Source organism: Globicephala melas, chromosome 12 (assembly GCF_963455315.2).
Source record: "Globicephala melas chromosome 12, mGloMel1.2, whole genome shotgun sequence".
In the NCBI taxonomy this organism is placed as follows: domain Eukaryota; kingdom Metazoa; phylum Chordata; class Mammalia; order Artiodactyla; family Delphinidae; genus Globicephala; species Globicephala melas.
Window position 1 is genome coordinate 1,920,688 of NC_083325.1, and position 25,181 is coordinate 1,945,868.

Genomic DNA, 25,181 nt, shown 5'->3' on the forward strand with positions numbered 1-25,181 from the left:
GTTTATTTTTTAAAATAAATTTCACTGAGGTATAATTTACATACAGTTTAAGTGCACAGTTTGAGTCTTGACAATTATGCACAGCCATGTAACCACCAGCCCATCAAGATACAGAGAATCCCCATAAGCCTCTACCTTTGAGCCCCTCCCCAGGCAAACTCCACCCCATCCTTGGCCCCAGGTGACCACCGATCTGCTTTTTCTGAAACTTCACGTTAGATTTCCTTCTTAGACTTTATATAAATGGAACTCATTCTTCATACAGTACATACGCATTTTTGTTTGACTTCTTTTATACACCATAATCACTGTAATGTTTTTGAGGGTGATCCACGTTTCTGCTTATAGCAATAGCTTTTCCTTTTCGTTGCTAAGCAGAATTCAGTAGTATGGACGCACAGTAATTCGCTCATCCAGGCACCTGTTGATGGATATTGGATATTGGATATTGTTTCTAGTTTGGGGCTATTATGAATCAAGCTGCTATGAACTTTCATGTAAAAGTCTCTGCATGGACACATGTTCTCATTTCTTTTCAGTAAAAACTCATAACCTGCTGGGTCATATTGCCAGTCTATGGTTAACTTAAAAGCGATTGCCAAACTGATTGCAAGATGATTGTACCTTTCATGCCCCCCACCAACACGATGATTGTACCTTTCATGCTCCCCCCACCAACACGATGATTGTACCTTTCATGCTCCCCCCACCAACACGATTGTACCCTTTCATGCTCCCCCCAACACGATGATTGTACCTTTCATGCTCCCCCCACCAACACGTGAGCGCTCCCGTTTCTCTGTATCTATGCTCAAACTTGGAATTTTAATTTTAGCCATTCTACTGAATTAGAGTGGTATCACATTTGGGTTTCTATCTATGTTTTCCTAATGCTACTGAGCATATATTAACGAGTCCATTTGCCATTCAAATATCTTTGAATGTTCAAATCTTTTGCCTATTTTTTTGTGGAGTTGCTTGTCTTCTTATTATCGAGTTGTGAGAGCTCTTTATGTATCCCTGATACAAGTCCTTCCTGAGATGATATATATTGCAAATATTTTCTCTCAGTTTCTGGCTTGCCTTTCATTTTTTAAAATATAGTGTCTTTCAAAGAATAAATGTTTTAATTTTGATAAGGTTTATTTTATTGTTTTTCTTTTATCATTCATGACTTTTAAGTGTTGTCTATGAAATTTTTACATACCACAAAGTTACAAAGATTTGTTGTATTATTTCCACTATTGCAGTTTAACTTTTATGTGTAGGCGTATGATCCTTTTTAGTTAATTTTGGCATATGGCATGAGGTAAGGGTCAAGGCATACTTATTTATTGTCTGTACAGATGTCCAGCTGTTCCAGGACCACCTGTTGAACAGATGACCTTTCTCCACTGACTCATAGCATATAGCGAGGATCAAATGAGCTAACACATGTGAAGTGCTTAGACAAATTGCCTGGTACATAGTAATTGCACAATAAGCATTTACTACGGTCTTTGGTGTCTACATTCCGTCTTGTAAATTCGACCTTTTGTTTGTCCAGCTTTGCAGTCTTCTCCTGAAATACTTTCTTTACAAAGTCCTTTAGAGAAAGTCTTTTGATGATCTGTTTTCATTAGTCTAAAAATGTCTGTATTTCACCATTCTTGCAAGACTTACTGTGAATAGAATTTGAGGTTGACGGCTGCTTTCTCTCAGCACAATTGAAGATACCATCTCTCCATCATCTCAAGCATCTTCCAATATCTGACGAGAAGAGCAGCAAAGCCTTTCCTTTGTGGTGATCTGTCTTCTCTCCCTTGTTCTTTTATTCTCTCTCTGTCTTCCTTGTGTGGATTTATTTTTATCTGGAGTGATTAGACTTTCTGGGTCTGAAGATTAGGGGTTTTTTTTCCTGCTTTTATCTTTTAAGTGCTTCCTCTCCATTACTCTTTCCATTTTCTTTATCTAGATTCCATTTAGACGTATATCAAACCTACGCACTTTATTTTCCATTTCTCTCTCATACTTTCTCTCTCTGTCTCTCTAACCTGCTTTATGGGGAGGTGCTTCACATCTAACTTTCAGTTTACTACTTCTTTTATCATCTATGTCTGATTTTAGGTGCACTCATCCATTGGGGATTTTATTCCGATGGAAATGTTCTGTTTCCAGAAGTTGTATTTGAATCTTTACCAAGTTGGCTTGGTTATTTGGGAGAATAAATTGTGCCTTTCTTATATATACTATTTTCTCTTTTATAGCTTCAAACATTTAATCCTACTTCTTTTATTTAGTATCACAGAGTTCCGAAGGCTGAATCTCTTAGCTAGTGAAGATCTGACTCCACGACTGTTTATTTCTTTTCTCACTCATGGTGGTTTGTTTCCTTGTGTGTGCACAAGTGTGTGTGTGTGAGAGAGAGAGAGAGAGAGAGAGAGATTTGATTAAGAGTTCATCATATTCTGCCCACTATCTGTGAAGTGTCCTCTTGAGTTGGGCATGCAAATCTACTGAGGTTTTGCACGCTTCCAACCCAGGAACACGCTGTGATTAGAAGGCACGTCAGCTCAAAATTTAAAACCACATAAAGTAGTTGTGGTTATAAATGGATTCTCAGGTAGATTTTTCTCGCCAGAGCCAACCCAGATGGATTAATGCCATTTGAATCTCCCCACATTGGCAAGAAGATTTCTTTCTCGTCTATTTTTTCACAGAAGGTGTAGCTTATCAAAGTTCCTGGCTCTTTGGGCGAAGTTTCCTTTCTAAACCCCCATTTTTCTGTGTGTCAAATTCCTGTCTCCTCTGACGTACGTGGACCTTAAAGCCCAGTCTCTTGGAACACAGAGATCCTCACACATTTGAGGGTAGCAGAAGCTTCAGTGTCATTTTGTGGCTTTTTTGTAGCAAAACAAATGTTCTCAATTTCCAAACTTGCTCTGCCCTTATTGCTCCAATCCAGTAAGTTGAGTAAAGCCTCCAGTGTACTGAGCCCAAGTACTAAAAATTATAACTGACTCACATCTAAGTGATAACAGCTAGTAGCTAGCCAAACTTTCCGGAAGCATTTGAATCGTAGACTAATAGTGTCTTAGCTTGAACCAAAAAAAAAGGTCTCTAATGAAGACTTTTCTATAGATACATTTGAGGGGAAGGAGATTTCTGGAACCCACACATTTTACCAGCTAATCCTTGTTGTGCAAGGCATGTTCCACTGGAGCCGTCACGTTTCTTTTTCACACGTGCTGTGGTGGAGATCATGGCGCCTCTCCTTCAAATGTTAGTTTCTTCACTAATCTGTTCAATCAGTAAATATTTATCAGTGCCAGCTCTGGGCCAGGCACTGAGCTGGAATAATGATGAGAAAAGTAGTGCTTGGTCCTTGAAGACTGTGGCCTCGTCAAGAAACAAAGAACCTGATAATCACATAGATATGAAAAAATGTCAAAGGACCCCTGAGAGATGCTTTGAAGTAGACGAACCTGTGCTAGGAGAGCCGTGATGACAGATCCCAGGGTCAAAACCAGCTCCTTGGGAAGTGATGCCAGTGGCAACATGGAAAGAGTGAGGTAGTCTGGTGAGCGCGTAAAGAGGTGAGGGTGGCTGATGTGAAGGGAAAAGAAAGAGTGATGGAAACGACGCAGCCAAGGCAGCTGGGTCACGAGGGGAAGACGTTCCTCTATTTTCAGTCTCTTAATCAGGAGACAAGCATCGGGCTCTACACTAGAGGAAAGGGCGAAGGGAAAAAAACGTCATGGTTAATGTCACCAGGACTTTCTTGCCCGTGAAAATAATTTAGTTGCCTTAGTCATGTCTTAGCCATGGCTGTACCATGACACCCCGTCTTCCTCTCTTTTAAAATATTTAAAGAGGGGTTTCCCTGGTGGCGCAGTGGTTGGGAGTCCGTCTGCCGATGCAGGGGACGCGGGTTTGTGCCCCGGTCCGGGAAGATCCCACATGCCGCGGAGCGGCTGGGCCCGTGAGCCATGGCCGCTGAGCCTGCGCGTCCGGAGCCTGTGCTCCGCAATGGGAGAGGCCACAACAGTGAGAGGCCGCGTACTGCAAAAAAAAAAAAAAAAAATTAAAAGATATTGTGAACCTAAAATTAAAGGAATCTGATCAGTCAGTCAAAATCCTTTCATATTTTCTCACATGCAAATTCTGCAAAAGCAGCCAACTGAGACTTTGCAGAGAAAAGCTACTTGGATCCATTTCATTCCTCAATGTGCAGTCAAAGGGTCTGTCTCTCATTCAGCATCAGTCCTGGGCTAAACGGCTGACGAAACAGTTAATCAACTAGTCTACTGGAAAGAAAGTAACATTTAAGGATAAAGGAGCACCGATTCTACAATAATCGTGCATTTATCCATTCATTTAGTTAGTGAAACTTGTTCAGCAACTACTATGTGTCGGGCTCTATTCTCTATTCTAAAAAGGAAAGTTAAATAACTTCCAATAGTTTTATTTTTATTAGCAAATTTGTCAAGGTTTGCCAGAGCTGTCATCCCTCCAATAACAGCTTGTACCAAATTCCTTTCACCCCCGTTTAGTGAAACAGCAAACTAATGGACACCAAGAATACAGAAGCCAAAGCAGAGATGACTGCTCACGTCAAATTGTGTTATTCCGAGACAGAGCAGGGACATTTCAGGCCGGCACAGAGGTAATTAGTGGCTGGTCATGGACACCCGAGTATTGTATCAATCTGAGTTCTGTGCTTGTCTCACTTTTGGAAATGGCTCAGAAACAACCTGCATGCCTGTCAATGCTCTGTGAGCAGAATTTTGTACAGGGGAAGGGGAGAGAGTAAACGTCACAAAAGTGGTCACTTCCTGGTCCACAAATTTCAATAAGTTTCCTCCAGATGGACTCCAGCCTCACCTTATTTCTGTACAAGAAATTAGCTGAAATTAATATATGGGCTGACAGTTCAGCTTAAAGTCAAAAGGAAGAGATCCCAGGAACAAACACTGGCTTAAAAAACAGAAAGAAACGGTTATGTCTCTACACGCCTGCTGCATTTTTCTATTTTCTGTGCCCAACCAAGACAAAGAAAGCGTGTGCATTACAGCATGTTTGGATTTACCCACTTATTTTTCAGCTGTAAGTTGCCTAAATTCCAACATCTTCAATCCTGGCTAATTGATTGGGGCTGAATGGGCTTAGCTTTTATAAGGAGAAGTCATTTCTGTCCATGACAATCTTATGTTATCTTACAGTTAAATCTATCTACTATTTTTTTCCCCTTGGCAATAAAGAGAAATCATGAACGCATCATTTCTTTTTTTTTTTTTTTTGTGGTACGCGGGCCTCTCACTGTTGTGGCCTCTCCCGTTGCGGAGCACAGGCTCCGGACGCGCAGGCTCAGCGGCCATGGCTCACGGGCCCAGCCGCTCCGCGGCATGTGGGGTCTTCCCGGACCGGGGCTCGAACCCGTGTCCCCTGCATCGGCAGGCGGACTCTCAACCACTGCGCCACCAGCCAAGCCCAAACGCATCGTTTCTAATTGTCCTCAGGAAACGTGCATCTGACTGTTCCCTGGAAACCTTTAAACAGAGAATGTTCTCATCTGCAGTGAATCGTTTCCGTGGAGTCATCCGTGGATGCAGGGGAAGGGCTTGGATGACCCCCTTAAATCCCATCCAGCAGCAACCTTCCTGGTAAGTCTAATGGAAGCATCTTTCCTCTAAGCTGCTTTGTGAGAAGAGCAATAAGCCGTGACTCCTATGATGATTCCAGAAGTGGAGTTGCTGCCCACAGAGCACTGTTTCCTGTCTCTCTAGGGGTGTAGCCTCTCGCCTTTGCAGGAATTTGCAGTAATGCAGATAACTGCAAAGAGGCAAATGCTTACCAGGATTTTCCCTGCCACAGTGGTGAAATAGAGTATTAAAGGCATATCTCAAAATGAAAAATGCGATAACAGTCCCTTCTTAGCCGGCTGTCTAGAGAAACTTTTCATTCTGGGTTCATTACTGAGCTTTTCTTTTTCTTTTAATTGAAGGCAGATAAAATTAGAGATGCATGAACCCATGGCAGAGAATGTCTCTTTCTGTGAAAAATGGGAGATCTAAAACTAATATCGCACAGAAAACACTTTCAGATCACAGATAACATCTCTTACCAATTTGTATCTCCATAAGCTAAAAGAATGGCAGAGATAATCACTTATAAATGACATTAACCAGTGGACAGAAATGTTATTAAAGAAAGACAAAGAAAAAAGGTTGGGAGAGATGGAGACACTTTTCACTCTGTAGTTCGTACTTGACAAGAGTCTCTAATATAACACTTGTGGGAGCAGAAAGCAGAGCTGTCCAAGTGCCCTCCCCAGGGCAGGGCCCTGCTGAAGTTGCCTGGAGGGTGGCTTCACCATGGGCTAAGCAGCTGGTGTGAGTGGGTGCATGTGTGGATGAGAGAGTTGAGGCAAGTCGCTTAGGATTCGTTTTAGGACTTTCAAAATATGGACCAGGCTTTGGGTTGTGTGTGTTTTGTTGGGTTTTTTTTTTTTTGAGCTTTTAAAAGCCCAACAGAAAGTATTGCCAAGGGCCCTCTGCTCTTAACGCCGAGATAGGAACAAGGTTACAAAGTAGCAAAGAGCCAGAGCTGTTCTGGAGGTGAGGGGGCTGGACCACCTCCCAAGGTGGCGAGATGTCGACGTAGTCATTTGAAGGGTCCAGTCCTTGAGACATGTAAACTCACAGAGAAGCAGATTTTGGTAGGAGTTGTGGAGGAGTTAAAAAGCCAAAAGCTCAGTTTGGGGAGTTAATTTAGAGATGTCTATTAGCTACACAAGTGGAGTGGGCGTGGCTGGAAACAGGAGCTCTGGGGAGAGGGCGAGGCTGGGGATACAAATCTAGGAGTTGCTGGTGTGTAAAGCGCACGTAAAGGTGTGACCCTGAATGAAATCGTCTTAGGAAGGAGAGAGACTACTTAAGGGAGACGGGAGGTGGGGACATTTATCTCTGACATGAGGAGGAACTGGGGAAGGAGGCCAAGAAGAGGCGTCAGCCTAGGGAGGGAAAGAACTAGGAGAGAACGGAGTCAAGACAAGAAAGGGTCTCAAGAAGCAAAGAGCGACCAGCTGTGCCATGTGCCGCTGAAGACGAGTGAAGGCGACCCTTGGCTTGGGAAAGGCAGGGCTGGCTAGTGGGCTTGCTGAGAAGTGTTTTTTCACTGGCACGCTGGGGACAATGCCTAAAAGAACTGGAAGCGGAAGACAATAAAAGAAGAAAGATGGAGACGGTCGAGCACACGTGAACATTTCAAGGGGGGACCCAAGCAGGCAACCAGATGGACACACTGAGTTGGCCACAGATGAACTATTCTCGTAGAAAATTGGCCCATTGGTGATTCAGGAGGTCCGTTTGATTTGAAGATGCAAATACTGTCCAAGAAGAAACGGGTGGAGAAGTTCTCAAAAGAATTATTCAGTATTATTGCATCTGAAACACAGCCATGGTGAAACCAACCACAGACAATAGGGTCGAGTAGAGGGACTCAGACACCAGGATGTAATATTCAGATGCAGATAGACACTCGGCTGAAATGATACTAAAAATGAGTGAAAGCAGAGAAGTTAAGCAAGATGGCCAGGGGCAAAGTGAACTTGTCCTGAAAGAAATTTCAGTGGGGCTGAGTTCTAAAAATCAGGGCCAGATTTGTACTTCCAGTTCCATCAGTGTTAAGGAAACATGAATCAAAAAGTTAAAATTTGGTGTGATACTCCCTCTAAAAGGATAAGCCTGTGTGGGGCTACAGAAAGCAGATGGCTATCCGATGAGGTTGAAGGTCGTAGGGCAAGATCCTGCCAACAAGATTTCCAGGGCACAGATCATAAACGTGAGCTTCGACTCGTTTATTTTTCTGGACCTTGAAGCACTTGCTGGAAGGGTTAATACCTTAACCTCTTACCAGGTAAAATCTGAGTGAGGGTTGGTCTTACTCTGGTGGGAACTTTTTGTAGCTGATACTAATTCCCTGGGGAGAGGTTAATCTGGAAGGAAAGAGAACAGAACCGGAGTCAGCCAGGTCTCAGCGTTGCTGAAGGCGGGTCCGTCCTCCAGCGGCTGCCCCCTCCTCCAGTGGCTGCCCCCTCCTCAAGGTTTGGATGTTTGGATGTAACGGGAAAGCAATGAAGCAGGTAGTCACCAGGGAAGCGGAGTCAGAGCACAACAAAGTCACCAGGGATTTCAGTGAAAAAGTACAGGAGAAGGAAATGTTGTTTGTTGTGTTGTGAGACTCACAGCCTTGCGTCTGGATATTCCCATGCTTTGAAACGAAGCTGGCAGGAAATAGTTAACCTTGCCTATCACTGAATTAGATGACTAGGGAATCTTCACAAAGAAGAAATAGAAGAATAATGTTGTTCATCCTTTTTTGTTTGTTTTGCTTTTTAAATTGTGATGGAATTTTATTTGAGACTTAGGAAGAAACCTTGAACCAGAAAGAGCTAGCAGGCAGCAGGTATAACGCCTTTCAGAGAAAATCTAATATCCCATACCTCCTAATAAACAAATATATCTTGCTTCTAAAGGGAAAAAAAAAACCCTGAATTGTTTATTTTGTCTATGGGGATGTTCTATCCATAGACCCTTTTTTCTTTGAGCATCTGTGTTTCCCATCACCTTCAACACCCACCTTGATTTTTCTTTTTGGTTTCAATGATTCTTCCTGGTTTTCCGTTACTATATCCAACTTTCACTTACTTTTCTGCATTCTGGTTTCACCCTAAACCTCTGATGCTACAACACCTCGTTACACTAACTGTAAGTTATGCTCCCTGCTCACAGCAGGAGCTGCAAATAACACTTCTCTCTTGTTTATACTTATTTTGATCTATGAGGCAGGCAGTTTCATTACTTTGGATTGTATAGAGTGTCTATTAAATGCCTACAGTACTTAGATTCCTCTACTCTACCTTGATGAAAGCGCACTTTGGGAGTAATTCCTACCCATATGTTTCTTTCATTTTATGGGACTCTTTCTTCATATAGGAAAGATTAAATTTACATCAAAATGTGGGAGAAGCAAATCCTTTAAGAACAGCAAAAAACAAAGGCAAGACAGTATGTCTGGATCTTAGAAGAGTCAACTATTCCTATATTTTAATTTCACGTTTTGTTTTTTACCTAATATTTTGAAGGTAAAATGTACCCTCTAGCTTGGCACTCTAGTTTCCTTTACATTTTATGGTAATTTCTTCTGCTTCCACATTGCTTTCCACATTTTTCCTGATTTCTTCATCTTCTAAAAGGATGCATTTTACAGTTTTGTTATTTTAAAGGTTTCTTTGTGTTTGATAAGTTTTCTTTCAAGATTATCATCTGTCTCTTCCATCTCGCTGGTTTCCTGTCCCTCTCTCAACACACATATTCCTGTAGGAGCTTTAGAGCCATAGTTGTACATTCTGTCTGGGCTTATTACTTGGACACCCAACAGGCTCGACGTAGCACGTCCGAATAATATCATCGTTTGACTCCCAATCTAGTCACTCACACTGATTTCCTTATATCTGTCAGTGGCCACACAGGGAGTATAGCTGGGCCAGTGCCGCCATAACAACCACCAATGAGATACACACACTGAAAGCAGTGTTTGCCTCTGGGGCAACTCAGGCTTCAGAAGTAGGAGCTCTTGGTCTGGGGGACGGTCTTAGGTAACGTAATGCCATGGGAGGTACGGGCAACCTAGAAAATAACGGCCAACCTAGAAAATAAACTCTAGGCGAATTCCAACTTAATTCCCATCCTACTGGTCTCCTGAAATCACCAAATGTGACATTCTTCATGTGAATCTTCATTTCTTTCCAGGAATCCTTGCTGTAAATGAGAAAACAGATGACATCTAGGACTTTATCCACCTTAGACTGTTATCTACAGACATTTACACACAGGGATCAAAGCCTAGGAGAAAGACGTCAGAGAGAAAAAAACCTACAAAAACAAAATTAATAGAGTGGAAAAGAAAAACCTTGAAATAAGTAGTCCTCGTCAAAAAGTGAGATACAATCCATTAAAGAAGAATCTAAGGAGGGGGAAGAGCGGGGGGTAAGGGAAGAAGAGAAGGAAAAGAAGAAATCGACGGAACAGAAGTAGTGAATAGGGAGGAAAGAAATCTCTCAAGGGTTTTTGGAGCTCTAAAAGATTGCTGTGGAAACAAAAGACTAAAGATTTAGCGAGTGGATTATAAAGGGTCTTGGTGAGAAAATAATTTGTAAGGAGGAAACGTGTGTGAAGGAAATAAAAGGTGGGTATTGAAAAAAACATTGAAATATGGACAATAAATTTGTAAGTTCTAAATCCACCTCTAGGAGTTCTAAAAGCCGGGTAAAAAGGTATGTAAATGATGAAAGCGTCACAGAAACTTATAGAAACGTAAAATGAAACTTAAAAGTGCAGAGGAACGAAAGGGCCCACAGGGTGCAGAGCAGACTAGCTCAATTCGCATCCTTTGTAGAGTCGAACTCTATGGCAGGTAGTAGGATTATAAAACGTAAAACAGTTGCTAAGAAATTACTGCTGAGTACTTAGAGGCCTAATGTAAAAATAATTGTCATCTGGAACTAAAATTCCACTGGATTTTAAGAAAACACAGGAGGTGGCTAAGTTGGAAGGAAAAATAAAAGCATGTCAAAAATGAGTCTTTCAGTGTGAGTGTGGAGAGACACAAAGGAATATGTAACCAAAACATATTTTGTACAAAGCTTCTGGAAATAATAAACAAAAGAAAGACAACTCAATAGAAAACAACCAGGCAAATGGTATAAAATCACAATTCACAGAAGTCCAAGGGCCAACAAACAAGTGATAAAAGAAACAAAAATCATATAAAAAGTGGCGAAATAGTACTTTTTGTTCTCCAGATTTCAAAACTTCCAAATTATACTGCTTAATGTGTATTAAGTGCTTACTGCGTACATGGTCCTGGAGTGAATGCTCCAAAGACATGACCTCACGCAGTGCCCATGCTAAGCCTGTGTTATTTATATTAACATCCCATCTGTGTGGATAGGAACATGGCAACTAAGACTGTGGAGATTTTCCACTCCTCCAGAAATCCTGTCACGTCATCTGCACAGCTGAAACTCTTGGAAAACAACTCAGAACGTGTTACAGCCACTTCCTCACCTCCTTTTTCTTCACTCATCAATTTACAGCAGTCTTTTCTCTACCTCCAGTGAAATTTTTATTTCCAAGCAAACCACTATTTTATTGTTCTGATTCCTACGTTTCAGTCTCATCTTTATTGGCATCTCCAGATGTTTGACATTGTGTTTTTCTTGAAGGACCTTCCTCCCCGACTCTGTCCCAATGTTTGCACGTTTCTCTTGACCCTCTCTGCTCAACCCCTCACCCCCACTTTCTCTCTTTGCCTTGTCCCCTACCTCCCAAGCTCCATGGTGCTCTCCAAGTATTAGTTTTAAACAACTTTCCTTAAAATATACAGACTCTTTCAGACAAACATATTATTACATCTAGATATAAAATGAATATGCACAGAAAACAATTACATTTTTTAAGATAAAAAAATAAGTATGGCAGCTATGACCTTAGCCCACAAAATCAGACTGTTTCGTATTACACTTGTTCATGTTCAAAAATTATACTCTTAACTATGATGGTTGTTTTGGTATAAATGGGGCTAGAAAAAGAATACAGCACAGTGACTTCCTGACTTGCACCAGATAATAATCTAGTAAATACTCCAAGAGAAAGAAACTAAAAACCAGAAACAAGATTTTATCATTAAAACCATGAAACACTCAGTTTATCTCCATTTTTTTCAAAACTGGTCATGGAATTGAATCGCAGTCTTTTTAAAGGAACGCCTCACTGGACCATCTACTACTATAGAGTGCATCAAAAGTTCAGGAATAACGGAAGTAAAAACAATAAATCACCAAATAATAGTTAATAAACGTTTACTGTGCACACACCAAAGAGACGGTGTGCATCCTGGGAGCATGCCAACCAAAACAAGGAAAGAGGCTCTGGGGTATATTGTGATGAAGCAGCTTATATAGTGAAAAGCAGTGACTGCTTATTCCTCACAGTGACTGATTATAATATTAGAATTTTCTTAAATGACAGGAAATCAGTGTTGTCTCATCTCAGCCTTGGGGAACACAAGTTTTCCTCATGATTTACAGAGGCATAAACAAGAAATGACCCAGGTCAAGGTAGTCTTGCAAAGTAAGCTAAATGAAGCTTTGTTGGTATGACTAAAATGGTACTGTACACTCAGGGAATTTTCAAGGCTGGTCGTCATTTGTTTTTTATTTTAGCACCTGCAGTCGAGCATCCTTGAATGCTCTCTGTATAGGTAGCAAGCTTCAGAGACTTTAGAATCTTGTCATAAAGTGTTGACTTGCTTAGATCCATATAATTGAGATAAATAATATCTCAAAACAAACACAGCAAAGGGCAATCATTGTTTCTGTCATTGATTGAACCCCAGGTTAACGGTTGAAAAAAGTTCCGGAGGTGCCTACAATAAATAATTTTTTACCGTCAAACTGCAGATTCTATAACTCTATCTAGTGTTTTTAAATCCCCAGTATTAAGTATGAGGAGTCAAGAAAGAGAAATTAAAATTCCCAGAAATCCTTAACATTAAAAGTTACTCTTCATTTTTTGTAACTCTTTATTTTTGTATTTTAACATAACAAGTGACCGTGATGCTAAGCAGGACATCGTATTTCTGTGGCAGAATTTCACTAAACCTTTTAGAGGTTTTCTTTAAAAAAATTATAACTATATATGATATAATAAAAGCATGGCTTATTAACCAATATATTTTGATGTATTTAAAAGTAATAAAAACAGACATATTCAAAATATTCAAATAGTAAAAATATTTGGAAATATAGAAATGATCTCTAATTGACAGAGACATTGTTTGGCAGTAAAAGCGGTAATAGCAGGGAATATTGATACTAAAGGCAATTTTGTAAAAATTGAAAGATAATACTACAAATATTTAATATTAGAAGATTTCATTACCTTAAGTACAAAGGATTAATTGCCCTATCCTATAATGTTGATCTTTGTTTCATGACAAATATCCCAGATATAGAAAATGTCCCATTTTGTGTTGAAGTTGGTCTCATTGTTAAATGCGTCCCAGAGCATCTTCACGTTGACCTTTGCTGTCTTGCTCTAATACTGGGTTTTTGGTTGACATCACTATCGCTTTTTAATTCAGATTTCAGGTCAGTTTCTAACTCCATGTCACAATATTTCATAACATTATTATTTTTTTAAAATCTCTTCTGTTCAGTTATTTACAGAGAACTGTAGCCTATAGCTAGCAAGGTTAATAGCACTCCATGGAATCTCCTAATGAAGTCGCCAAATTAAGGACTCTTTTTCTTGCTTCCAAAGCTTGCTCTTCGTTGGAACACTGCTCACAGGAGTCATACAAAATATACTGTGCATATAAATGCATTAATATCTTTTATTTGCAAGAATGCTTCACCATTAGCATCACACAGAGCCAGAAAACACATAATATGGTGAAAACTACAAGAGAGACGAATTAGAGCAGGATGTCTTCTCTCTCCTGTTCCTGTTCTGGTCCACGGAAATGTTGACCTTCACCTTCAACTGAGTATCAGCTCTTGCTTTTGACTTGTTGTCAATAGATCCCCCTGAACAGGTAAAGTCTCTGTGTCGCTTGTTAAGTTTTATTTCTTATATGAAAATTATACTGCATTTCCTGTTTTCCTGATTTATTGAAAGATTTCTCACAGGATTTCGGATTTGATAAAGCAAAATCCCAGAAAATTCTGGGAAGGAATTTGGACACAGAAGCATTTAACTATGTTTACTCATATGAGGACCATCTGTTTTATAACATAATATTTAACTTGAAAATGTTTATTGTAAAAGCCAATAGTCGGGCTTCCCTGGTGGCGCAGTGGTTGAGAGTCCGCCTGCCGATGCAGGGGACACGGGTTCGTGACCCGGTCCGGGAAGATCCCACATGCCGCGGAGCGGCTGGGCCCGTGAGCCATGGCCGCTGAGCCTGCGCGTCAGGAGTCTGTGCTCCGCAACGGGAGAGGCCACGGCAGTGAGAGGCCCGCGTTCCGCAAAGAAAAAAAAAAAAAGAAAAAAAAAGCCAATAGTCCTTTCTTCTTCTTTCTCGACAGGTATTTACCAAGTGCTTATATGTAGGAGACATTATCCTAAGTACTTAGATGAAGGAAGACGATAGAGTCGTATGGAGCTTTGAACTCTGGTGGCTCCAAAGAGGGAAGGTGACTTAGTAGTACATAAATTAGAACATAAATTAATATAAGAGCCTTAGCAAAGAAAGAAGTAGAGATAAAACATAATAGGATATCCGTGGAAGGTGAGTTACCACAGCTCTATCTATTCCATGTAGACCCAGTTATCTATTCCAAACGGCACCTTTAGATAAGTGATAGAAATGCTTTAGAACAAGTTCTTAGCTCTCTCTGTCTCTCTTTCTCTTTCCATTTCTAATCCATTTAATATTAACTCTTAAATGTCAGCCCTGGGTCTGCGTTTGTGTCTGCTATAGTAGCTTTTAGCAGACTAAACCTCCCAATAAAAACAATTAGAAAGCTCATAAAATCTCACTGAATCTCTGTCTATAATATTTTGTATAAATGTATAAATATAGTATCATGTATTATATGTACTACTATATAACATACAATACTGTTTACAATATTGTATGTTATTACATAAATAATACAGTATATCATATATTATGTATTATTATATAATATCATTAACTATGTATCTCCAGACTAGATGGAGAAAGATTGCTAAGAGACAAGCTCACAGTCCATGGTTAATTTTCTGTGGGGGCCTTTCCTGATTGTGAGGCTGGACCAAGCTTTGCCCAGGTAAAGGGTCACTACTTGGTAGTGGAAGAGCCAGGTAAATAGGCAGAGTTTGGGCAGTCATGAAACTGAAAAGGAATAAAAAGTGGAGAACTGTCTGGCTGTTGACCAGAGAAGGGTGGAGAGCTAAGCTTGACACGAGACAAAAACAATTTTTCTATATAGTAGGAGCAGCCAGTTGGAAGTGCCAAGCTTTAAATACCATTCTTAATAGTGTAAAAATCATAAACTACTTAGGAACACATTTTGCAAAAGATATATAAGAACTCTACACTGAAAAAAATTTGAAAGAAACATTGGTGAAAGAAATTAAAGAAGATCCCAATAAAAGAGTAGCTGTATACTATCTGACTTCAAGACGATATAAAGCCGTAGTCATCAAGACAATGGGACTTTTCAGGCACGAAGAACAGATAAATTAATAGAACAGCTTAAACAGGGCATAAAGCCCAGAAATAGAAACAAACTTAGTCATTTGATTTTCAACCAAGGTGCCAGAGAAGTCCAAAGGAAACCGAAAGTCCGTTTAAAGATGGTGATCTGCACGTCCACAGGAAATAAAAAACCCAACGAACTTTGATCCATGCTCCACCATGTACACAAGATTATTGTGAGCTTGGCTATACAACCTAAATATAAAAGCTGAAGTTATGAAACTTTAGAAGAAAACATAGGAGAACTTCTTCATGCCATGGAGGAGGAACAGTCTCTTGGCCAGGATACAGAAAGCCATAAACATTATGGGAAAACGGTGCTAAATTATACTTCATCAAAAGTAAAACACCAGCACATCAAAATACATCCTTAAAAATACACGGCATCCCATAGAAGGAGAAAATACTTTCAGAAAACATGTCTGACAAAGGAGTGGTATTTAGAATATATAAAAGTTCTTATAATGCAACAAACAAGCAATTATAAAATCTTAACAAAAGACTTGGACAGACGCTTCATAAGGAAAGAAATACAAATATCCAATGACCATATGAAACATCAGAGAACATTAAGTAAAGGGGAATAAAAATTAAAGCCATAGCAAGACTGTTTGCAGGAATGTAAATTGATACAGCCACTATGGAGAACAGTGTGGAGGTTCCTTAAAAAACTAAAAATAGAACTACCATAGGACCCAGCAATCCCACTACTGCGAATATACCCTGAGAAAACTGTAATTCAAAAAGAGACATGGACCACAATGTTCACTGCAGCTCTATTTACAATAGCCAGGACATGGAAGCAACCTAAGTGTCCATCGACAGATGAATGCATAAAGAAGATGTGGCCCATATATACAGTGGAATATTACTCAGCTATAAAAGGAAACAAAACTGAGTTATTTTAGTGAGGTGGATGGACCTAGAGTCTGTCATACAGAGTGAAGTAAGTCAGAAAGAGAAAAACAAATACCATATGCTAACACATATATATGGAATCTAAAAAAAAAAAAAAAAAATGGTACTGATGTACCTAGTTGCAGGGCAGGCATAAAGAGGTAGACATAGAGAATGGACTTGAGGACACGGGGTGGGAGGGGGAAGCTGGGGCGAAGTGAGAGTAGCGTGGACATATATACACACCGAATGTAAACTAGTTGGCTGGTGGGAAGCAACCGCGTAGCACAGGGAGATCGGCTCGGTGCTTTGTAATGACCTAGAGGGGTGGGATAGGGAGGGCGGGAGGCTCAAGAAGGAGACGACACGGGGACACGTTTGTGCCTATGGCTGATTCATTTTGTTATACAACAGAAACTAACACAGTATCGTGAAGCAATTATACTGCAATAAAGATCTATTAAAAAAATAAATAAATAAGTAAAATGGATAACCAACGAGGACCTACTGTATAGCACAGGGAACTCTGCTCAGTATTATGTAACAACCTAAACGGGAAAAGAATTTGAGAAAGAACAGATACATTTATATGTCTAACTGAATCACTTTGCTGTACACCTGAAACTATCACAACATTATTAATCAACATTTGCAGGGCAGGAACAGAGACACAGACATAGAGGATGGACAAGTGGACACAGCAGGGGAAGGGGAGGGTGGGACGAATTGGGAAATTAGGCTTGACATATACACACACTACCATGTGTAAAACAGAGAGCTAGTGGGAACATGCCGTACAGCACAGGGCGCTCAGCTCGGTGCTCTGCGGTGACCTAGATGGGTGGGATGGCGCGGGGGTGTGGGTGGGAGGGAGGTCCAAGTGGGAGGGGATATAGGTATACATAGAGCTGATTCATTTCGTTGTACAGCAGAAACTAACACACCATGGTAAAGCAACTATACTCCAATTAAAAAAAAAAAACTATACTCCAATATAAAATAAAAAGTTAAAAAAATAGCTCATGGTATGTGCTGATCTCATCTCTTACATAACCTCTCTTCGTTTTCCCCATGGTGTCTATTTCATAGGGCTGTGGAGAAAATTAGATAAGATGCCTCATCCAATCTTAGGACAGGTGAACATGCACACGTGCTAAGATCACTGGGTACTAATACCATCTCCACGATCTCAGAGAGCTCTTCCGTGAAGACCAGCTCAAACTCTGCGAAATTCTTCATCAATATAAAGTGTAGACGGGGTTTATTAATGCTTGTCAAGCCAATGACCTCTTGACTCAACGGCAGTCCAAACCAAGGCTTGTCAAACGTGGGGACCGAACGTGGAAAACAGAAGCAAAAGCAGATCAGATGTAGCGTTTAGGCATCGCCTGGGTTTCAGAAAGTAAGAGCTCTTTCCAGGAGCCGCCCAGGGAATGCGGTGACCTTCTATTATTCTACATTGTACTTCATGGCGTCATTCCTGAGACTAGAGTCTCTAGTGACATTTCATTTAGAAAGCAAGTCGCCTGGGTTGAACCTCGTCCATACGCACGCATCCGGTTTCAGAGAACGCGGTCCCTTATCTACACTTTCCCAGTGACTGAGCAGGTGGCCCTAGCACAGGCCACGGAACGCCTGGAAGTTACAAAAGCTGCCTGTGCCCCAGACAAAGGCGGCTGTCGAGAGTTCTCGGGCTTACGCAAACTGCCACCGTCGGGCCTCCTCAGACAACATTTAGTATGCAAAAGGTTGCCTCAGAATAAGCACTGTTTTCACCCCCAGCAGTGAAGGACGGGACCCCCACGGGAGGCCAGCGCCAACAACGATGCTCTGTCTGAGCCCAGGTCACTCGGTAGAAGGTTGCAGTCAGGACTGGTGTTGGCTGACATTTCAACACGAGAGGCCCGAGACACAGCTCCCTTTCTTCCTTCACAGAGTGTAACCAAAGTACACTCGCTCAGAACACTGCTCTGAAGACACCCAGCAGACATCTTCCCGTTCCTCTGGCGGTGGGACACTCTGCTAAAGCGCCCCCCGCCCCAGTTCTGTCTGTGGTCAGGTGTGATTATGATCAGGTTTCTGTCTGTGATCAGGGATCCGCCGCCGGTGTTTAGCCCTGTGCTGTGGGGACGCCCAGCGCTAGGCCTGTGTTCCTGCTGGGGGGAGGGGGAGGCCCTGGTGTGAACTCACCCATCCCCCCATCCAGGCCTGTCCCTGCGGTGGGTGCTTGTAAGGACACCAGCCTCGGGAGGTAGGAGGGTGCTGCACGTCCAGGATGGGACACTTCTGTCAGCAGACTTTAAAGTAAAGATGAAGACACAGCAGGCCTGTCTGTCCACCGTTTCAGGAGAGGAGATAAAGCTGTCCCGTTCGTGGTTTAGTGGAAAATGTGTGACATTAACCGTTGGGGGTGTGATGAGTGCAGGCCCTAGAATGTTCTGTGCAAACCCTTTGGCCTTAGTACACACTTTCCCTCAGAGTCAGCGGTCCCAGGGGACGTTGCTAACAAGACGCGAAGACAGGTCTTACTCTGTCATCTACGGCTGGCAGACTCTGAGGTTACCTGGGTTATTTTCTGCAGGAGTTCTCAAAGCCTTGAAAATGCAAGTATAGGATGCGGCCGAAAGGCGGCTGTAGGGCATCCAGCGCCTCTGGTGACACACGCTTCTCCCCACAAAGTACCCCATGTGGCCCTCAAACAACGCTGTGGAGACACAGCCTCAGGGGGGCCCTGAGAAAGTACATGTGGAGCAGCTGATATAGTCCTAGTACCAGAAACAGGCTCCAGTCAGCCGGGACAATTGAAACCACAGGCTTCAGGCTTATTCCCCAGATCCCAGGTGGGAGGCTGGCTCATAACCACGGGGGTGGGAAAAGCCAGTGTCCAGATGACTGTCCTCCGGTGGGAGTGAGGTCACGTCTCCCTGGGTGACCAGGGAGTTAAGCCTGCGGTCGCACCAAGCACACGGGTAAAAAGGAAAAGGAACTGGGTTCTGACCCGGTCCCTGAGCCTGCCCTGCCTTGCAGCTGCCCACAGGGCCCCAGGCCCATGGATCCATGTCTGTCCTGATGGCAGGGATACTTCTGACTCCCTGGATAAAACGAAGTGCAGAGAACTGTTCAAAGGAGCCAGAGAAAATTAAATTCTCTCCTTGGACTTCCGTCTATGTGATGGGAAGGACTCTGGGCTTGGCCTTAGGAGACCTACATGGTCATTTCCTGATCATTATGATGAGAAGATCACTTAAGAGAATCTCCAGGTACCTTGAAGGTGAAAAGTCTAAAACTCTGTGTCTGTATCAGACCACGTTTGCCTTGCCTACTCAACACCTCGCCGCTGTTTGTTGAGTGATAGTTACCCTGTGGTCCATTAGGAAAGGAGAAAAGGAAATAGAAAGCATGAGTTTTATAAGGAATTTCTAAGCTTTTCTGTGCAGTGCACTGTTCAGAGAAAGAGCTACAGCGATGCTGGCATATTCCCAGAGGGCGCGACATGGGTTAGCACAGTGGTACTTACACCATCACCAACTCTTGTCTTATCTTGTCTTGCCATCGCCCTTTGGGGTGCTTAGGGAACAAGTAGGAGTTCCCCCCTCCCTCCCTCCCTCCCTTCCTACCTGCCTTCCTTCCTCCCTCCCTGACATAAAATGAATAAAATAAACCTGTAGGAAGTAATCAACTTCTTTCAGTGCATTATTATGAAATTTTTATGCTCTTGATTAAGGCTCGTGTCAGATTTCAATGCGAGTTGAAGCTTTGCACTTGATATAAGGCTCATGTTTCTTCATCTCATATACTGTAGAGAAATAGGAATTATTACCCTCTTGATATAACCAAAAGTACTGGACTGGGTCTTCTGGGATTAGATTTAAGTGTGGCAAACGGCACACAGCATTACAGCTTCTTGGTAGCAGCCGTGTCCACAGAAACACACGATGACATTTACCCAAACACTGCTCTTAATGATAACGGATGCTGCTGCTAACAAAAGTTGGTGTTTCAGAATCACCTTTCATCTTGAGACTCAACTTCCCGTGAAATCTAAATTGCCCCTACACTCCCAAATGGCATTAATGCAGCAGGATTAATACATCACGTGTTATCCTTCGCACTGTGTTGACAACAATGTTCTCGTGCAGTTGAATTGTTCATTTTGCTAGTTAATACAATTGTTATAACCTCCACAAATAGCGCATCTTACAGGGCGCTCTCACCACTTTCCATATTCAATCTTAATGGGTCTGACATTCTATTTTGTAAAGGGTTATTTCCAATTATTAGCAAAAAGAATTCTATTTAAGCATGTGATATCATTGCTGAGATGTGCTTACAAGGTGATAAAATAGGCATTCTATCCCCCCAACAGTCTCTGTGAGGATGTTCCGTAATAAGACAGCCATTTCTGAATGCGTGTGCTCTCCGAGTGGCTCCGTACACCCGACTGACTTCAGAAAAGCAAACTGAATTCGATTCACTCGTGAGGGAACAATATTCTACAACCTGTCAGAGAATAACATGCTTGAGTCGTTGGATTCTGTTGCCAGCATCCAAACATCAGGACTTAGCTGGTGGATGCGTGGAGAGAGCAGGTGTCACTTCTACGAGGGGACTTGAGGGACTACCAGAAGCTCCTGATGCCTCTAAAATAGCCGGGAAATAATAAAAACTCTAAAATGACGTCCACCGTTTGCTAGGGGATATGATCTCACATTAGAGGTTCGTTCTGTGGGATGAAGGTCTCACGCCTTTGGAAGGGGTGTACTTACATCAGATCAGCCTTGGGTACCTGATGCTGAATGAGGTCAACTCTCCTGAGAAGAGCTTTTCCTGGAGGGAGCTCAGGAGAAGCATGGGGTTACTGGGGGGTATCTAAGGACCCAGAGCTCTCAGACCTAAAGGGAAAGGCCACTCGCACCTTCTGACAGGATCCTACTCTCATCCAGGGCAGGCTTATCCGGGGCTTCCTCGTGGCTGGAGAGAGAGGACCGCCCAGGGCTCCCGTGCCCACGAGGAGCTGCAGCTTTCCGTGACTCGCTGCTTTAATCTGACGGCTTAACAGCCCCATGGCAGGAGTGCCTTTTAATGCGAGCCACCCCAAAAGCACGTTAAAGACCCCTTTAGAATAAATACTATAGAACTGAAGTAGGACTCAGTGCACCCCGCACAGCCGCACGCACACACACACGCACACACGTTCACCATCGTCCCTACAATCAACCTGTAGTTGGCACACGGCTCTAATAAACGTGATATTTGTCTACGCCCACACCGCTTGGCTCCTGGCACACGGCTCTGACTCACCACTGCACCCCTGAGCCCACAGCACCCACGTTTGCTCTGCAACCTGGAGGTTAGGGTCTGGGTCAGGTGGGCGGCATCTTGGGATAAAGGAGCACATTGTGATGTGAGGGTGGCGGAGGGGAGGTGTAAGAGGAGCAAATAACGGACCAGAAAACCTCCTTCTTGATTTCTGTTTGTTTGTTGGAAAGGAACCATGAGGAAACATTTTAGCTGGCTGACTTCAAAGGTAGATGTGGGAAGCCAAAGGCCACTCAACAAAGACGTAGAGTTCTAGACGAGTTAGAGAACACAGCTGCCCCTCCTTCCAGGTCTCCTCACAACCCTTCCTCCCTGGTCCCCACAACACTCCTGGCTCTGGTCCAGGGCCCTGTGTCTGCTCCAGGTTACACCAGGCACGGCCAGCGGTGTTTCATGCCAGGGCCCTGGCTCTGCAGCCTTCGGCGAGCTGCCAGCGTCAGAGCACGTGACGTCTGTGCTGGATAGACGACACTGCTTCTCATCTCACTTCTTTCTCTCAGCTCTGACCTCTTGAGCCAGTGGTCTTTTAACCACGAGAAGCCCACCTGTCAAGTCAGAGCATCACCCAGGTGCCTGGCCTGGTTCTCAGAGCCGGGAGCTCAGGACAAGGAGGCCTGACCTTACCCCAGGTGACAGCCCACCTGCTGTCCACCGAGAAGGCAAGCACACCCGTCGCAAGCCTACCCTCAGCTCTGAACTCCTGGGGAGCACGAGGGATCCCCTGCAGCCTCTAATTTGGAGTCAAGATGCTGAGAAGAAAAGACGGACAGGGAAGCATAAGCACATTGCTGTTCCTAAAAATGCAACCCAAAGTCTGTCTCCTGTGGATGGCGTGTCCTACTGAGGGATAATCTTGGCTGTGGTTAAAAGTAACGTGCACTTCCTAAGTCATTCCAGGAGGCAAACGTCATCCTGATACCAAAACCAAAGCCATTACAAGAAAGGGAAACTACAGGCTAATATCTTCCATGAGCATGGATACAAACGTCCTCAATAGACTTCTAGGAAAACAAATGATTAGAAAGCATTACACACCACAGCCAAGCGGGATTTACCCCAGATGTACAAGGCTGGCTTGGCCTCCTGAGATCAAGTATTGTCGTCCATCACGTCAACAGCCTGAAAAAGAAAAGTCACGGCTATGCATAGACGCAAGACATTAATAATAGGGAAAATGCAGTGGAGGAGGGGGAAACATTTGAAAATATAGGCTTTATAATAATTTAGATAAAGCAAGGCCAACAGACCAGGAGACGATTGCCAGTGGAGTCTGTGCAGAGGCCGGAGCTGCCAGCAAAGGGCTTATTACAATTTCCATACGAAGGAACAAGCGAGGCAGGGTAGGCAGGCTTAGAATCAGCTGGTCTCAGTGGTTCCGGTAGGCTCTGGGTCGTGGGACTGTCCCTAGCTGTGCAGGACCTGCCGCGCTGTGATGAACTGTCCAGAGAGGGGAGCTCGGCGGAGGAGAAGGTGGGTCGGGGTGTGGACCCCGGACCGGGGGTTTGCATCTGGAAGGAGTCGTTTATTCTCCAGAACTGACCAACACTGGTGGAGGGGGGCGGTCTCTCCAGGGTCAGCCAGGCCCCTGATACCACAGCATCAGGTACAGGAAACAAGAGACGCAATCGTTAGAGGAACTCTCTGTACTTTCCACTCATTCCTCTGTAAACCTTAAATTGTTTTAAAAAACAAAAGTCTACTTAAAAAAAAAAATAATACAACGAAAGACACATTTTTACAAATTAGTCTGGAATTTCCTATGTGTTTCGGAGCTAAAAGAGGCACGTCACGCCCGGGCCTTTGGGTTTAGTCCCCTCTGCCACATCTCTTTAAAGGGCGGTTGCTAGACCATGTGCCAAAGCAAGAATCCAGCCTACCCTCCCTCCAAACTACGTAGCAAGGACTGAAGGGGCCTTTGATCCTTTGAAAGATAGAAGCGAATAAAAGTGTGGACCGAACCGGTTCATCTGTACCATTTTTCTGGATTCCACATGTATGCATTAATATAGGACATTTGTTTTTCTCTTTCTGACTTACTTCACTCTGTATGACAAGCTCTAGGTCCATCCATGTCTCTACAAATGACCCAGAAATAGAGACACAGATGTAGAGAACAAACGTATGGACACCAAGGGGGGAAAGCGGGGAGGGGAGTGGTGGTGGTGGGATGAACTGGGAGATGGGGATTGGCACGTGTACACTAATATGTATAAAATAGATGACTAATAAGAACCTGCTGTAGAGCACAGGGAACTCCACTTCGCTGTGCACTAGAAACTAACACAACGTTGTAAAACGACTATACTCCAATAAAGAAAAAAGAGAAAAAAAAAGTGTGGACCGAGCGTGTGGTGTGGTAACAGGGCAGCACTCGGGCTGCGTCTAGAAGGGGTCTTCACTGGGATCTGTGATCAGAGAACCTCCGTGCAGCTCTTACAGGAAGAAGCGGAGGTGGGACACGGACAGGATGCACCCCCTGCTGTCCCGGGTCTCCTAGACAAATGAGCTTCTCGCTTCCTTCTCCAAGTCTTGCTGGTTGATACTTCAGGTACACTATTCAGGCTCCTACACACTTTGCAACCTTAAGTATTTAGCCTTTCCCCTCTTCCCCTCCCCTGCAGAGAGAGACAGAGACAGAAGATGGTATTTCTTTCCTGTGATTCTCGACTCTGGTTTCCCAGAGTTCTTAAAATCTCCTAATCTCTTGACATTAACTTGGAAACACTTTGGGTTGCAGAGATCCCTTTTCCGATGCCTTTCACGTAGCTCTGCTAGCGAGGCAGGAAGAGGGGTTAAGAAGCTGGCTGACCGGCAGGTTCTGCTCTGCTGGGGTGGAATGTTTTTCCATTAGCTTGTTTCTGTTTTTAGAGAACATCACTGGGGCCCGTGAGTAAGACGGCTGTAATTCCTTCTTGGAAAACTACATCTTGTCGAAGGAAAGTGACGGAATCTATACCAGCCTCGCTCCTTTCTGCTCAGAGGAGCCCATGTCCCTGAGGGAGGAAGATGTGGGTGTCTCTGAAGGGAACGAAGGAGGAACCTTTATCTACACTGCACCTTAAGGCAGGCTGTCTTCCTCCCAGTGGCTAGAGTGTCCTGAAAACCTTTGTGCGTAAAGTCCCTGAAGATACCGACAGTCTCCAGTTCTGGAGGGATGATTAAGAGCAAAATTGAAATAGATATGGAAGGACAGGTAGGAAAAGTACAGGTCTCTTGTTATAAACATCTTTTTAAAAGCTCAAGAAAAGAAGGGGTTCCAGGAATCAGGGCCCCCAGGAGGTGGGCTCTGGTCTCTTGCTGGGACAGGAGAAGGTGCGGGGAGAGGCCCCTGGCGTTGTGCAGGTAGAGGGGTGCCGCTCCCTCCCCTGCCCTCCCCTCCAGTCCTGTCCATCCCACAGCAGGTGGAGGCATGCCCCGGTGCTGGAGATGTGTCTCCGAGGGCGCCCCAAGCTGCTAGGACGTGGGCTCCCTTTTCCCTGCGTTGCATTCTCGGTAAAAGAAGTTGCCTCCTGTAGTCAGGAGCATTAGCTGTGCTCAGAATCCTATCAGATGGCAGCAGGCTCTTAATCCGTGTCTGAGGCTAAAGATTAATAACATTACAGCCGCCTGTGTTACGGTCCCCCATTCGCTTTCCCTGCGTTTGCTTGTCATGCGAAGACCTCATGAGAAGCTTTCCT